This window comes from Neofelis nebulosa, chromosome 6, assembly GCF_028018385.1.
Source record: "Neofelis nebulosa isolate mNeoNeb1 chromosome 6, mNeoNeb1.pri, whole genome shotgun sequence".
Classification (NCBI taxonomy): Eukaryota; Metazoa; Chordata; class Mammalia; order Carnivora; family Felidae; genus Neofelis; species Neofelis nebulosa.
Window position 1 is genome coordinate 76,448,158 of NC_080787.1, and position 15,919 is coordinate 76,464,076.

The 15,919-nt window shown below is 35.6% G+C and overlaps 1 pseudogene; it reads left to right on the forward strand.

Annotated features, from left to right (window-relative positions):
- Positions 1-4,008: 4,008 nt before the first annotated feature.
- On the forward strand, positions 4,009-5,252 carry LOC131514482 (heterogeneous nuclear ribonucleoprotein A1-like; annotated as a pseudogene).
- Positions 5,253-15,919: the final 10,667 nt, after the last annotated feature.

Below are 15,919 nucleotides of genomic sequence, written 5' to 3' on the forward strand. Positions count from 1 at the left end.
ATAAACTGCTTTGACCCTAATAAATGACACTTACAAATGTACTACATAAATAGAACAATCATGTGTTAGAAAGCATTTTTGTTTGTTACAAATCTAGCTCACTCTGTACATCATTTGGGAATTTATTTATACTTTATAGCCCTAAACACCTGATTGATTATTCTACAAAATGAATGGTTGTTAAACCATTCATTAAGTCAACAGAATTTATAATAATAATTTGGTATTAGTAAACCAACTCCAAAGCTTGTATTTGGTATTAGTAAACCAAGTCCAAAGATTGTTTTTAGACCATCAATCAGTGTGATATGAGCACTAAGTAAAACCACACAAAATTTGTCGTTTTCAATACTCAATGGACTTTACAGTAACATGTGGTATATATGCGCCCCATGAAATGCATCTTGATTCCAATACTCTGGTGACTTAAGGGCCTCCAGGCATCTGGTCTTCTATTCAGTTCATTAGATGGCTCATTTTTAATGCAGACTTTATTTGTAAAGTTCAATTTGTTGAATTAAAATTAAATTGTAAAGTTCATTTTAATTTCATTAAAATGAAAATGAAATGATATCCATGGTAAAAATGTTGTTCATTAATATGAAGTTGATGATGATGAGTGGCAACATTAAAGAAGGATTGTCTCCACGTTCCAGTGGGAATTGTAAATACTTGCTGAAACTACTCACAGAACTGGATTTTCCAGAAGGAAAGTGGAATGTTTCAACAAATTTGTGATTTCACCTGCTAATCAATCCAGCAAAGTATTAAAGATGGGATGATGTGAGAGTGACAAATTATGCTTAAAATAAAACAATATTTCCCCATTATTTTCCACTTCTATTGAGCTCTTCTTTCAGATGAAACTGTGTCATTTTTAAAATGAAAAAAAATTCAGTCTAAACTATCTTGTTGGCAAGTTAGGAAATGCACCCTTGTTGCCAGCCGGCAATACAAGTCAAAACCTCAGACTTACTCCAAGTGACATATTTCCCAAATTCTTAAACATCAACACACACTTCAAGATCCATGGTAGCATTCCAAGCAAGGTCAAGGTAGGATATTGACTGGAAGAGAAGAGGGAGGGAATTCCATCCCTCATAGAAGGAATGACACAAACAAAGGCTCAAAGATAGCAAAGTGGAAAGTATGTTTGGAAAATGGAGCGCGATTCAGTGTGCCCAATGAATAGGGCTCTTGTGGTTGGAAATAAAAATGAGAAAGCAGTTTCTGTACTGATAGTCAAAACTTCACATGTGAGACTAAGGAATTCTGAGTTTGTTTTGTGGGATACGTGAATCATTGAAGAGTTTTGAATAAAGTGAGGAAATAACTCTGAACAAAGTCAGAGCTCACATTGGCTTGAACATGTATGAAAGATCAAAGGAAAAATCTTGTGTTTTAATCTTGTCAAATGTTTGCTAAAGGTTCGAAGTACTCAATGAAGATGTAGCAAAAGCATCATCACTGGTGGGAGGATATGGCCCATCTTGACCTTTCACATTTGGAATCACAAGGTAGAAAGGGGTTTTGCAAAAGTGATGAAATTAAAAAACTATGTGATTACTGGAGAACATTTTTGATTTCCAGCCTAGTATTAGTGCAAGGTTAATCCTAATATTGAACACAATTGTGTCTTTTCAGACTTGTGATTCTAATAGCAGACCTAATAGATGAGTTCTCAAGGCAACTTGAATATAAAACAAAGGATACACAGAGACACTTCTAAATATATTCTCTTCCTCTTCTCGTATAGGAAAGTGGCATTTATGGCAGAGATAGGAGAAAGAAAAAATACCAAACATCTTTGGCTTTTGATAGTTGGGAATAAAAAGTACACATTTTAAAACAAACAAAACAAACTTCACTTTCATACAGTTTTGCATCCAAATACATTTCTTATTCAGAGAACTTAAATTTTTTTCTAAAAAATGATATCTAATGATATATCTAATAGGTATGCTCTAAAAGCTTTAGGAAGGTAATATCTTGTGACCTCAGATTAACTGATGAACTGAGAAGAAATTCTAAAAGGAAATATGGTGACCCTATGGCATGCAAATGTGGTGATGTTGGTTTTATTTCAAATAAACTGACCACTCAAGAGAAGTAAAGCCTTTGTAGTTAATGGCCCTTCTGGGGAGGCAATGTGGTTTGGAGGTCTAAGACTTGAAATCAGTATCCTCACATTTATTAACAAAAATTTCTTTCTTGGTCAAAGACAATGTCCTTCCTATCTTTCCAACAATGTGTTAAAAGGATCAAATATTTTATTGAATATGAAAGTGATATTTCCATTATTATATTCTTTTTTAAAAGCATTTATTCATTTTGAAAGAGAGAGAGTGTGTGTGCACATATGTGCACACAAACGGGGGTGGGGAGGGGAAGCAGAGAGAGAGAGAGAAAGAGAGAATCCCAAGCAGGCTCCACTCTGTTAGAGCAAAGCCCAATGGGGGGCTGGATTCCACGAACTGTGAGATCATGATCTGAGCCAAAATCAAGAGTGGGAGACTCAACTGACTGAGACACCCAGGCACCCCTCAATTATATACTTGAGTGAAAGTTAATATTCAACCAGAATATTTTTAAAAGAAATAAAATTTTTAGTATTATTAATAGTTTATAATAGACATAAAATATATGTACACATAAAAGAAATTATGACTGAGTGCCTGTCATAATGCATTTGTCTAAACCCATAGGATATACAACATTAAGAATGAAGCCAATGAGGGGTGCCTGGGTGGTTCAGTCAGTTAAGTGTCTGTCTTCAGCTAAGGTCATGATCTCATGGTTCATGGTTTCCAGCCCCACTTTGGGCTCTGTGCTGACAGCTCAGAGCCTGGAGCCTGCTTCAGAGTCTGTGTATCCCTCTCTCTGCCTCTCCCCTACTCATGCTCTGTCTGTCTGTCTCTCTCTCTCTCTCAAAAATAAATTTAAAAAGACAGTAAAGAACAAAAAAAGAATGAACCCCATGTAAACTATGAGCTTTGGATGATTATGATGTGTCAGTGTAGGCTCATCGGTTGTAACAAATGTACTCTGCTGGGGGATGTTGATAATGGGGGAGACTGTGCATGTATGTGGGTGGGCATATGAGAAATCTCTGTACCTTCCTCTCAATTTTACCGTGAACCTAAAACTGCTCTAAAAAATAAAATCTTAAAGAAGAAAAAAACGAGAGGAGCTCTGCCTTATCTGATTAGTTCATATTATTAGTTCATATTTTGTGTCACTCTACTTTTTAGAAATAATTGGTAACGTTCACACTATATTTCTTGTCCCTCAGTGCCTAGTAAACATGCCACTGCAGCCTACACTAATATTTGTTTTACATAATGAAATGTTTTTCCTAAAAAATGTTGATCTTATTCTTGTCAGGTCAGGTCATACCTGCAGTTTGGGGTAACATATTGTAACACGAAAGTTGATATGACGATCTTTTCCAGAAACAGATAGCTGGAAGATCAAGGGACTCAAAAAAGTACCACATGAAATGTGTTGAAAGAAATTGAAAATTGTTAGGCTGGAAGAAAATGTAGAAACTGAATGATTTAGCTTATTCCGTTTAATTTGCAGAGTGCTGACAAATAGACAATGAATCACAATTTCAGGAAGGCAAAGATAAAGAATGATATTCTAAATTAGATAATGTCCAAGCTTGGAAGGCTTATGCAGTAAAGAGTTTTATAGCCACAGGTGATTTTAGCACATGTTGAAATATTGAAGAGGAAATGTTTGTATTTAGCAGATATTTGGAGGAAAGTGAATAATATAGATTTTTCAGACTTTTTAGGAACATGTTGCCGTACAGCCTATGTTGCAAACTTTCAAAGTCTTTCTTTTCTCAAAATGCTCAAATTTGGCTTTCAAAGTTTTAAACACTATCAACACCAATATCTGACCCATTAGAATCTTGGCATCAGACGTTCCATCATCATAGTCTTGAAGTTCACTTTAATAACTTTCTATGATTCGCTTTCTGCCCACGGACGCTGCAGAGTAAGCATTGTTAAAGTGTCTCCTCCCACTGCTGTCATGACTAAGTCAGAGTCTCCTAAAGAGTCTGAACAGTTGCCGAAGTTCTTCATTGGAGGTTTGAACTTTGAAACAATGAATGAGAGTCTGGGGGGGCCATTTTGAGCAATGGGGAAGGCTTATGGATGATGTGGTAAAATGAGAGATCCAAACAGCAAGCGGCTCAGAGCCTTTGGGTTTGTGATGCGTGTCACTGCGGTGGAGATGGATGCAGCCATGAATGCAAGGCCACAGAAGGTGGGTGGAAGAGTTGTAGAACCAAAGAGGGCTGTCTCGAGAGAAGATTCTCAAAGACCTGGTGCCCACTTAACTGTGAAAAAGACTTTTGTTGGTGGCATTAGAGAAGACACTGAAGAACATCTAAGAGATGATTTTGAACAATATGAGAAAATTGAAGTGATTGAAATCATGACTGACTGAGGCAGCATCAAAAAGAGAGGCTTTGCTTTTGTAACATTTGATGACCGTGACTCCATAGACAAGGCTGTCATTCAAAAATACCATACTGTGAATGGCTGCAACAGTGAAGTAAGGAGAGCTGTATCTAAGCAAGATATGGCCAGTGCTTCATCCAGCTGAAGAGGTCAAAGTGGTTCTAGAAACTTTGATGATGGGTCATGGAGGTGTTTTTGATGTGAATGACAACTTTGGTCATGGAGGAAACTTCAGTTTAGGTGGACAAGGTGGCTTTGGTGGCAGTAGGGATGACCATAATGGATTTGGTAATGATGGAAGCAACTTTGGAGGTGGCAGAAGCCATAATAATTTTGGTAATCACAACAATCAAACTTCAAATTTTGGACCCATTGAAAGGAGGAAATTTTGGAGGGAGAAGCTCTGGTCCCTGTGGTGGTGGAGGCCAATATTTTGCCAAACCACAAAACCAAGGTGGCTATGGCAGTTCCAGCAGCAGCAATAGCTATGGCAGTAGCAGAAGGTTTTAATTACTGCCAGGAAACAAAGCTTAGCAGGAAAGAAGAGCCAGAGAAGTGACAGGGAAGCTACAGGTTACAACAGATTTGTGAACTCAGCCAAGCACAGTGCTGCCAGGGCCTAGCTGCTACAAAGAAGACATGTTTTAGACAATGTGTATGGGCAAAAAACTCGAGGAGTGTCACTGTGATTCATTGTATAAAAGGTTATTTTATTTTCTATTCTGTGGGAAGTGTAGAACATTCCAACAAAGGTTTTAATGTAGAATTTTTTTTTGTACCCACCCATGCTGTTGATTGCTAAGTGTGTGTGTGTGTGTACACTTTTTTAATTTTTTTATTTTTTTTATATTTTTTTAATTTTTTTAAACATTTTATTTTATTTTTTTTATTTTTGAGACAGAGAGAGACAGAGCATGACAGGGGAGGGGCAGAGAGAGAGGGAGACACAGAATCGGAAACAGGCTCCAGGTTCTGAGCTGTCAGCATAGAGCCCGACGCGGGGCTCGAACTCACGGACCGTGAGATCATGACCTGAGCTGAAGTCGGACGCTTAACCGACCAAGCCACCCAGGCGCCCCTATATACACTTTTTTTTAATGTGCTGTGTAAAGTTACTCTACTCTGAAGCCATCTTGGTAAACTATCACAACAGTGTAAGGTTAGAATTCCTTCAGGGTCATGCCAGGTTTCATTTGAAATTTATTTGCAACCCGCTTGGGCACAGAAGCCACTGTCTCCACAAACCTTGGTGTAGTTGAAGTGTCAGTTAATGTGTTGTGACTTTTACCATCAAAAAGGTCACCCAAGGAAGTCCTGGAGATTATTTGTTTATCAACATGATTGTTGGTACATCCTTTGCAATGTATCAGAATTGAATTATGGTATCAGATAAAATTATAGATTGGGGAAAAATAAAAACTTTCTATGATTCATTGAATATATCATAAATTATTATCTTTACCAATTTGTACCAGCTAATTGTATCTATTTATTTACTCATGATCATGCATTTTTAAATTTTTAGATTTTTAAATAAAGACTCCACGATTGCAGGCTGAACATAAAGAAACTTTAGAGATTCAAAACAGAGAAAAGCGTTTCTTCTGCCCTTTCCACACAATAAATGAAGTGCACAATATTTCAATCTTTGAAAATTTTGTGAATTAAATAACAAATAGTGATACTTTTTTATTAAAATTGCTTTTTAAGCTTTTACAGGCTGCTAAAATGGCTAACAATTGAAAGTAGATTCAGTTAGTTTAAATCAGTAAATTAACATTTCAACATATTATATTTGTGAATACTAGTACATTTTAATTCATGCATATAATTACTTTAATTATTATACTGAAGCTCTTAAAATCCTTACCCAGACTTTTTAAAAAAGACATTATTCAGCAAAGTGCTATTACATGTTATCTCTAAGTGTTTGATTTCTAGATGTGTTTAAAGAGATTTAGTAAGAGATTTATTAAAGGTTTATAAAGTTAGGTTTGACAAATATTTGCTTTTATTTGCGGGGGGGATTGCACTTAACAGAGGGAATTTTAATTTAAACTATGGAAAATGTCAATCACTGATGTTTTCTTAGGCCTAAATACCATCTCAGTACTAATAGAGAAAAAGCACACATAGTAAGTTCTTAAAAATAATAACTGTATTTGATTAGCTTTCATTATATAAAAGTAAAAATATTTATAAATATACCTAAATTAGTATATAATGCATATTAAAAATTTTTTTATTAAAATAGCTTTTGGCAGCATATGTAAAATATTTTATACCATTAGGTGTTATAAAATATTTTACACTATTAGATGAATTGCTTTGATGTAGAATGTAAGATACTAATTTAATTTATATACTTTATATATATAGACTACATTATTATGGATTAAATGACTAAATCATTTAATGACATGAAGCTTAATTTATTTTAAAATGGGTTGAAATACATCATATGTAGAATTTTAAAAATAACTTCTTCCTAGTCTCCATTTGATTTGTAAATTAAGTAATTTTAAAATGACTTATGAGAATTTTGAATTAATATTTACTGAGCTCAAACCCACACTTGAGTCAGTTTATCATCGATATTTAAGGAAAATTCAATTCCTCTAGAAAATAATCTGGCTGTAACTGCACACAGAAGAAGGGACCAGACCAGTCACCATTGTTTTGATCCCCTCATGGAAATTCTTGCCATATTATCTCCCTTCCTTAGTTTCTGAATCCTTGGAGAAATAAATTAGAGGTAGAAGTGGTATGAGGAATAAAAATGGGCCTAATTATTGCAGTGACAGTAGTAAAGATTTTCAAATATTAAGGATAATAGAGTACTTTATTCCTAAACCTTTTCCTCCTCAAATTTCCTCTAATAGTTCAGATTAGAAAAATTGTGGAACTTTACCAGTTTTCTTTCTTCTTTCCTACCCCTATCACAACTTTGTCATCAAATACTCTTACTCTTTTTATTATTTTGCTTTATTTCCAGTTTAGAGAAGAAGAAATACTTTGGATAAGAATCACAGTTACACTGTCATGCTTAATAAAACCTAAATGAAATCACATCTCAAGTGCCTTATTAATCATCCGAGTTAGAAAATTTTGGACAAGTGATAATCGCAGTTCTCATAACACGAAATCCATGTGTGTACACATACATAAGCTGTTAAATGAGAAACAGAAAGATTTGATTGTGTTTGTAATTATTCACAAGATAGACAAAAGAAATGTTTTACCAAGGAAGTTTATAGTATAAAGAAAAGTAATGTGGATTTAGGATGTCCATTCAGATCGGTAGCGATTAATGGTCATTTTAAGTCTAAAAAACAAGCATTTAAAATGAATCCCCCCTGATCACTCACACCCTGATAAGCCATAGTGGAATTAGGCATTTCTATAATTTCTGGACTGCCACATTAAGTTATGTGCATGCAAAATCAGGTTGTTTAGAGCTCATGTACCAACAGCCTCAGGGGACTGAAAGTAATTGCTCTATTTAGAAGGTGGAATGCAGTTTTGGGTCTTCTATTCCTACTGCATTAGGACCAGGACTGTACCAACTTGCTATAATTTAAAGCCATTATTGAAATCCTCATAGCATGAGATAATTCTTTTCACATCTTTGAAAGCCTTGATACAAAGCGGCTTATATCCCAGGATTTTCTCCACAATGACATAGTTGTTCACATAATGTGTAGCCCTGAAAATATGTTCCATTATTATCGAATGCTTATTGAGTAGCTATAATGGCCAATTTTTGGCATATATTCAATATGAGCACAGCTGAGGAGGACCATCAAATTTGATGAAAAGACAAAATCAACCTAATCTGGTGGTAGTTTGAAATGCATCATAACAGCTTCTCTCTTTAATGAAAGAGAACTTGATTATGTCACACAAAGAATTTTACCAAAAAGACCTCCACTCTAATGTTATGGACTTGGGTAGAACAGACAGACCACAGAATAGTTCTGTTACTACTATGTTATCGGATTTGAATCACGTATCAGTCAGGACTCCAATGAGAACCAGATGATATACTCAAAGAGATAATTTGAGGCACACTCACATGGGATTCATTTGCAAATATATCAAGTTTGTAGAACAGAAGAAGCCCAGTAATACAGCTTAATAGCATCTAAGTTTTTACCACTCCTAGGACAAGGGAACAAGGGAAGCACAGAGTTCTTGGGTCTCTGAAGCAGATAGTTTTGTAGACTCCTCCGTGGTCTTCAGTGGAAGGACACGTTCAGCTCACTGCAAATGCTTAGTGGGTGAAGCCCAGAGCAAAAAATACCCTGACCTTCTCCCTTCCTTTAATCTCCTGCTGGCCTTTCTAAACCCAACAGAAGCCAGGGGACGTGGGTGAATTTTTTTTTAAGTTTATTTATTTATTTTGAGAGAGATAGTGTGCAGGAGGGGCAGAGAGAGAGAGAGACGAAGAATCCCAAGCAGGATCTGCACTGTCAGTGCAGAGCCCCATACAGTGCTCAAACTCATTAACGGTGAGATCATGACCTGAGCTGAAATCAAGAGTCAGATGCTTAACTGACTGAGCCACCCAGGCACCACCCAGGTACACCTAATATGTTCCAAAAAGGTGAGTCTTCTAGGGCAGCAAACAAGATGGGGCAAAGTAGAGAGAGGACATGGGAGAACACACAATAAGGACAGTATTAAAATAAAACAGAACCAAAAAAAACCACTTTTTTTTTCAGAATGCAAAATGAAACACATTGCCTTCTAAAATTTGGAAAATAAGTAAAGTACATCTTGGTGCAGACATCCCTTTTTAGCAGTTACTCCTCTCCCTGTTGAAAGTAGGAAAACAATAGCAAAAACAATAGTAAGAGCAAAAGCAAAAAAAAAAAAAGCAAATGAAAGTCTTTAAGCACACTTTAAAAGTGTAGACCGGGGCGCCTGGGTGGCGCAGTCGGTTAAGCATCCGACTTCAGCCAGGTCACGATCTCACGGTCCGTGAGTTCGAGCCCCGCGTCGGGCTCTGGGCTGATGGCTCGGAGCCTGGAGCCTGTTTCCGATTCTGTGTCTCCCTCTCTCTCTGCCCCTCCCCCGTTCATGCTCTGTCTCTCTCTTTCCCAAAAATAAATAAAAAACGTTGAAAAAAAAATAAATAAAAATAAAAGTGTAGAAATTAGGACAGTCTTTGGGGTTGGTTTGATTTTGTGACTCAAATGATGACACTAAAGACACAATTTCTCTTTGTTTCTCTGCTTGCCCCATAGTGTCAATGTTAGCATAAAGTTGACACTTCATGGTGGCAAAATGGCTGCAACACTTCCAGGTTTCACACTTGTGTACCCCAACATGTGGAAGAAAAATGCAAAGAGAAATCTGTCCACTGCCATTTTTTTTTCACCCACAGCTTCCAGAAAATTTCCACCTATATCTATGTGGCCTGAATTGAATCACTTGAACCAATATCTGTAGTTAAAGGAAGGAGAACCATATGCAGATTAGTTTGGGAAGAGGTTATTGAAAGCCATAATACTGACAGAGAAACAAGATTTCCATTCCTCAAACTGATGCCCGACTCAGCATCACTTCCAAGGGCATATGGCAGGACACCTAGGAATAGGCAGAATTAATGTTGTGGAGACAGTATCAATATGTAGTATTGCTCCCTTTATTCTCTACAACCCCTTTAACACATGAGGAAATAGGCCTAAACAGATTAAATAGTAACATTTCCTGATGGCATTTCGTTATTAAATAATGGGGCTGAATTTATGTTTTTAATTTTCCAGTTCAAAAGCGTATATTTTCCAACCATTAAAAATTGCTGTAAGAAGTAATTATTTGGTATATAAAGTATCCCATAGTCTTCTGAGTAAGGGCTTGTAAAATATAAAGTATGGTGATCAAAAGCATAGATAGAATGGATAATTGCAGTAAACCCACTTTAAGAAAGCATTTTTTTAATATAAGCTCTAATTAATCAATTTTATAATAGATTAAGGACTAAGGTTCACTGACATATTTTTGGAAACAAAATTTGGAACCATCAGAACAACTCAGAGCAAGAACTATTACTGTTCAGGGGCACCTGAGTGTCTCAGTCAGTTGGGTGTCCACCTCTTAATTTTGGCTCAGGTCATGATCCCAAGGCTATGGGATCAAGCCTCATGATGGGCTCCACGCTGAGCATGGAGCCTGCTTAAGATTCCATCTCTTCCTCCCTTTGCTCCTCTCCCCTACTCGGGATCTTTCTCTCTCTAAAAAAACAAAAAGCAAAAAACTACTACTATTCAGTTAGTAGAACATATATAAATTACAGAGAGGAAGGAGTACTTATGGTGCAACTATCATTTGTATGGGTGAAATATGAAGTTTTAATATATACCTAAATATACATATATATTTTTGATCTCCTGAACTATATTGCCTAATTTATCATTATCCTAATTTTTCTCTATGTTTTTGTTTGTGCCTTTAAATGTTTATACCTGGTAGATAGTTGTTTTATATTTAACCAAATCTACAAAATATGTAACTCTGAAGATGTTTAAATGTATCTTTTTTCTATTTATGTTCTGATATCCTGTTAGGCCAAATTAGGAATCTAAGTGCTCTTACTTACCATCTCCTCTAAGCCTTCTGAACTAGGTAAGTATAAAGTGCTAAGCAAAACACACACACACACACCCACACACACACTCACACACCCCAAACAGACCAAAAAAACCCAACTCTCATTCCTTAAGGACAGTGTTACTTCTGCAAAAAGCAAAGAGATCAAAGAAAAAGTTAGAAGTAAAATGTCAGATCTTATAGTTTCAGAGAGAGTTTTTCTCACACCAAGACAAATTTTATCCTTTGTAATGCACTGCATGCCTCTAAATAAAGTTCAAAAACATCATGTAGATGAAATGTTTGATTCAATATCATGTCCCCTGGGAATTAATAAGGGTTTACAACCTACTTCTAATCCCTAGACATTGGACACAATTGGGCTTACTGCTGAAGTATAAATGAATAAAATATTTGGGAAACAAGAAGCACAATGTACTAGTACAATGTTAGATCTCATTGTAGGTGCCAATTAGACTTTTTCTTTGATTTTAATTTATTTTTATATAAATTGGTACAAAGTTTTATAACATAGCAGTGTAATTCCTGCCCTTTCCAGGAGTAGAGAAAAGCAATTGGTGTTTAGATTTGAAAGTTGTGGTATTGTGGGATAAAATATAGGGAAGAAGCATGTTGTGATGCTCCCCCAAACACTGCTTATTATGGCCGTGTCGTAGAGACAAAACACTTCTTTTATTAATATTTCACTTCCAGGAGATCTCTAATGACTATCAGAGAGGCATTTTAGCTGTCTGTTGATATACTGACACAAAATCTGGTAATATATGTAGCTGGACACTACCAAGGAATCTATAAAATCATGCTATATATGGAGAATACAATTTAAACATCAAATTAATCATATATTCATATTTACTAAATGTAGAATATACACTACCTTTTGATAATTCCTTCCTGGTTAAGCAAAATATAGTATGTTCACACACATGTTCAGTTATGTGACACTACATGGGCTGGATTTATCCCCTCTTGGGATGAAAGTCTTTTTGGGCTGTTGAGATGGTTCACAACTTCTGCCTCCTCATGAGCTCTTTATTTAGGCCAATAGTGAAGAATCTGTGGAGAATCAATGCACTCTGTGAGACAGGGATGTGGGAAGCATTGGCAGAGTCAATATCATGGCTAAATTTCTTTTAAAGCCTTTGATTTGGTTGGCAGTGCATCCCCTATGAAGTTGACATTTGTGTTGCCTTCAGAGCATGCTGAAGTTGACTTTCTTCATAAAGGCCATATTCCTGCCAAGGAACAGAGGGCCCCAAAGCTGTGTTGTACAGACAGCTGTAGGGAAAACACAAAGGCATTAATTAAGAATGTAAGTATGGTCTGGCTCAGAGCTTTAAAAGTAGGTGGAAATAGCTCTCTGGGATAGCCAAATGCCAGATATATTTTGTCCTCAGGTCACTTTAGGGCTCCCAGTGCCTTCTCAGAAACCTGCTGTCCTTTATTTCAGTGGGAGTATCTTTTAGCAACACACCTTTTTGTTGATGTTAAAACAAGGAACCAAAATTCCCTGACCTAAACTGGGAAGCGCGATTAGTTTAAGCCTTTTGTATTTATTTGCATAACTAAACTGAGGTTGGAGAGACAGTAAATTAACATTTGTTAAACAACTATTGTCCCAAGTTGACAAAAGGTTAAGTATTTAATTCAGAGGAAGTGCTTGAGGAAAAGATCAGAAAATTAATTATAACTCACCCATGTTTATCCCTAGGAGATAGAACAGAAAAATAATCGACAGAGGTAAATAGATGAGCTAATGAAAATTATATAAAACAATATTTATAATTTAAATAATAATTGTCTTGCCAGAATATAGTAAATTGGAAATTAGGTTTCCCCTCATCTGCCCTGGCATATATCTGTTTTTCCAAAGCCCCTCAATATATATGTATGTATCTTCATTTCCATTTGCTTTCAGAAAAGATTAAAATACCCAAGTTTACAGGTGTTTTATTGATTGTAATTTAGTTCAACTCCATCCTCAGGCTATAAAAGGAGGTATGATATGCTCACCAGTAAGCTGTCTTTCAATGATTTTCAGGATGGATTATTGTTAGGATTGTTTATCATAGACAAATCCACTTCAGACTTATAGCTAGGTGTTAAAGTGTATCTCAGAGGGTCAATTTTCTAAGCTTCTTTCCCAAACCAAATGTTTTAAATTCCTTCTTGCTTTAAATCTTAGCCTTTGTTTTACTTTTGTACTTGTAAACTGGGTTTCTCTCAATTGATTATAAGTATTATTTAATAATTTATTTTAATTAAAAAACAACTGTAAGAAGATAAATGATCTAAACGTAAGAAAATGAAACTCCTATTTAACCTGGTCTCGTATATTTAACAACTGTCTTTAGCAAATTAATATTGGTGAAATCATAGCAAATATATTTAACATAAATTTGAGAGACCCTGCTCTGCATGGTAAATTGTTTTGCTTGAAAGTAACGTGGTATGGAAGACATTTTTTTCAATGATTTTTTTTAGGAGCTTGAAACAAAAGTCAAGTGATGAGTTTGTTTATATAACATTTGGGACAGTTTTTTCAGTACATATAGAAAGATTTTCAGAGTTGAAATATATTTAGGTACCATGTTCATTCATATTCTTGTCTTTTTATTTTGATAGCTCATTTTAATAAAGTTCACTATTTCTCAGGAAATGTTACCATTTGATATGAGTTGGAGTTCTTTGTACATTACTACATTTTAAATGTTTATTTTATTTGTTTTGAGAGAAAGAGACAGAATATGAGCATGGGAAGGGGCAGAAAGAGGAGAGAGAGAATCTCAAGCAGGTTCTGTGCTGTCAGCAGAGAGCCTAATGTGCGGGGCTGGATCTCACCAATGATGAGATCATGACCTGAGCTGAAATCAAGAGCTGGACACTCATTCAACTGAGCCACCCAGGCACCCTTACATTACTATATTTTTAAACACTGCAATACTATAGGGGGTGCCCTGGTGTCATTTCTCATTCTAGTCCCCAGTATATCTCAAATTCTCACATATCTTCGATTGTCAAATATACATGGATAACTCACAAAGTCTTATTTTCTGCTCAGCTCTGTCTCCTAAGTTCCAGACTATAGCTTCCTAGTGGACATGTTCACATGAATGTCTTCTAGGTACATTAAATTTGTCCAGAACTAAATTGCCCTCATTCCCCCTCCTCTGTATTCCTCACTTCAGTGAATGGTATCATGTTTCACTCAGTTCTAAGACCAGGAACCTGAGAGCTATTGTTGACTACTTCTGCTTTCTTGCCCTATTCGTAATTGATCATGGAGTCCTGTTGATTGTACCTCGCAGACCATCATGATTAAAATAGTCTTTTACTAGATTCCCTGGCTGCCATTTTGGCTTTCTCTAAATCATTCATTGAATGGTGCCAGTATGATCTTCCTGAAATTAAACTATGGTCATGACACTTTGTTGTCTCAAATCCCCCAGACTGCCTAAAATTACATGTATACTCATGGGATATTATGAGACCTTTCATCACTTAACCAGTGGTTTTGTCTTTACACTGTTCTCTGGGCATTACCCTTCCTTTTGTCAAACTGTAGCCATAGGGAACTCATTCAGCTCTTCAGCTGTGTCAGCTCTGTCTCACTGCAATGTCTTTCAACAGGCAATCCCCATGTGTGCCCAGAATATTTTTCACCCTCCTCTCCCTTCCTTCCCATTCACCAGCCTATGTTAAATATCTGTCTCAGTCTGTGTGTCAATTCCTCTGGAAGACTTACTATGGCCCCTCCTAACGTCTTCAGGTTGAGGTAGAGCTCCCTTTAATGCACTCCCACTGCACATTGCATTCTTCTCAATACCCATCATATTTTACTTAAACTATTTCTTCAGTTGCTTATAAATTTAATTATTATAGGTTTCTCTCACTAGATTATAATCTTCATTCAAAACTTTGTCAATCTCTTTTTAAATATTATGTCTCCTTTGCTTAGGACAATGATCACATAGATGTGCTTAGTGAATATTTATTGACTATATGAATGGTTTAATATTGGAATAGTGAATCTTGCTGAATATAATTGATAAACAGTTTTGCTAGAAACTATTTATGTATCCTGATACTTGCTTCCTTCTCATTTCTAAACAAAGTCTAATGAATTAAAATCAATTCAGAAACATTACATTTAAATATAATATTTAAATAACATCATTTTGATATTATGTTTAGAAATATATGTAGGACCTAGCTGCAAACTTATTACACAAATACTAATAGATATCTTGTTAAATTGACCAAATAACATTATTTAAGTTCACTTATAATTGAAAATTAGCTAAGTATAGTGACATATTCTTTTCTTTTTTAAAATTAGAGCATATGATTCAGTGTCTTACATTTAACCCAAACATGATCATTTTTTTCATATCAAGTTTTATTTGGGTGGGACAGTATTACCATTTACAACATCCAAAGCAAAGAAAGAAATTAGCCAATTGGCTATTTTTCACAAACCTCCAATTATTACTCTGTTTTGCTTTTGTTAAAAACATTTTCTCGCTGATGAATTTGTTCAGCATAACAATTTTATACGGGATAATACAAGCGTATCACCTACATTACTTATTTTCCTTTTACAGATAAAAGAACAACTTTTATTTGGGGGAGATATCCAATTCTAACTTTGAAAAGGACTAATCTCTGTTCATAAAATTAGTTCCAAGAAGACAGTGACAGCTTGAAAAATTGCTGTGGGAATTGTCTGAAAGGAATTAGTTTTGGGGAGTATAGGCATGTGTGTGTTAGAAAATTATAGACAAGTTTTCACAATTTAACATTTTGCACATGTATGACGATATTTTCAC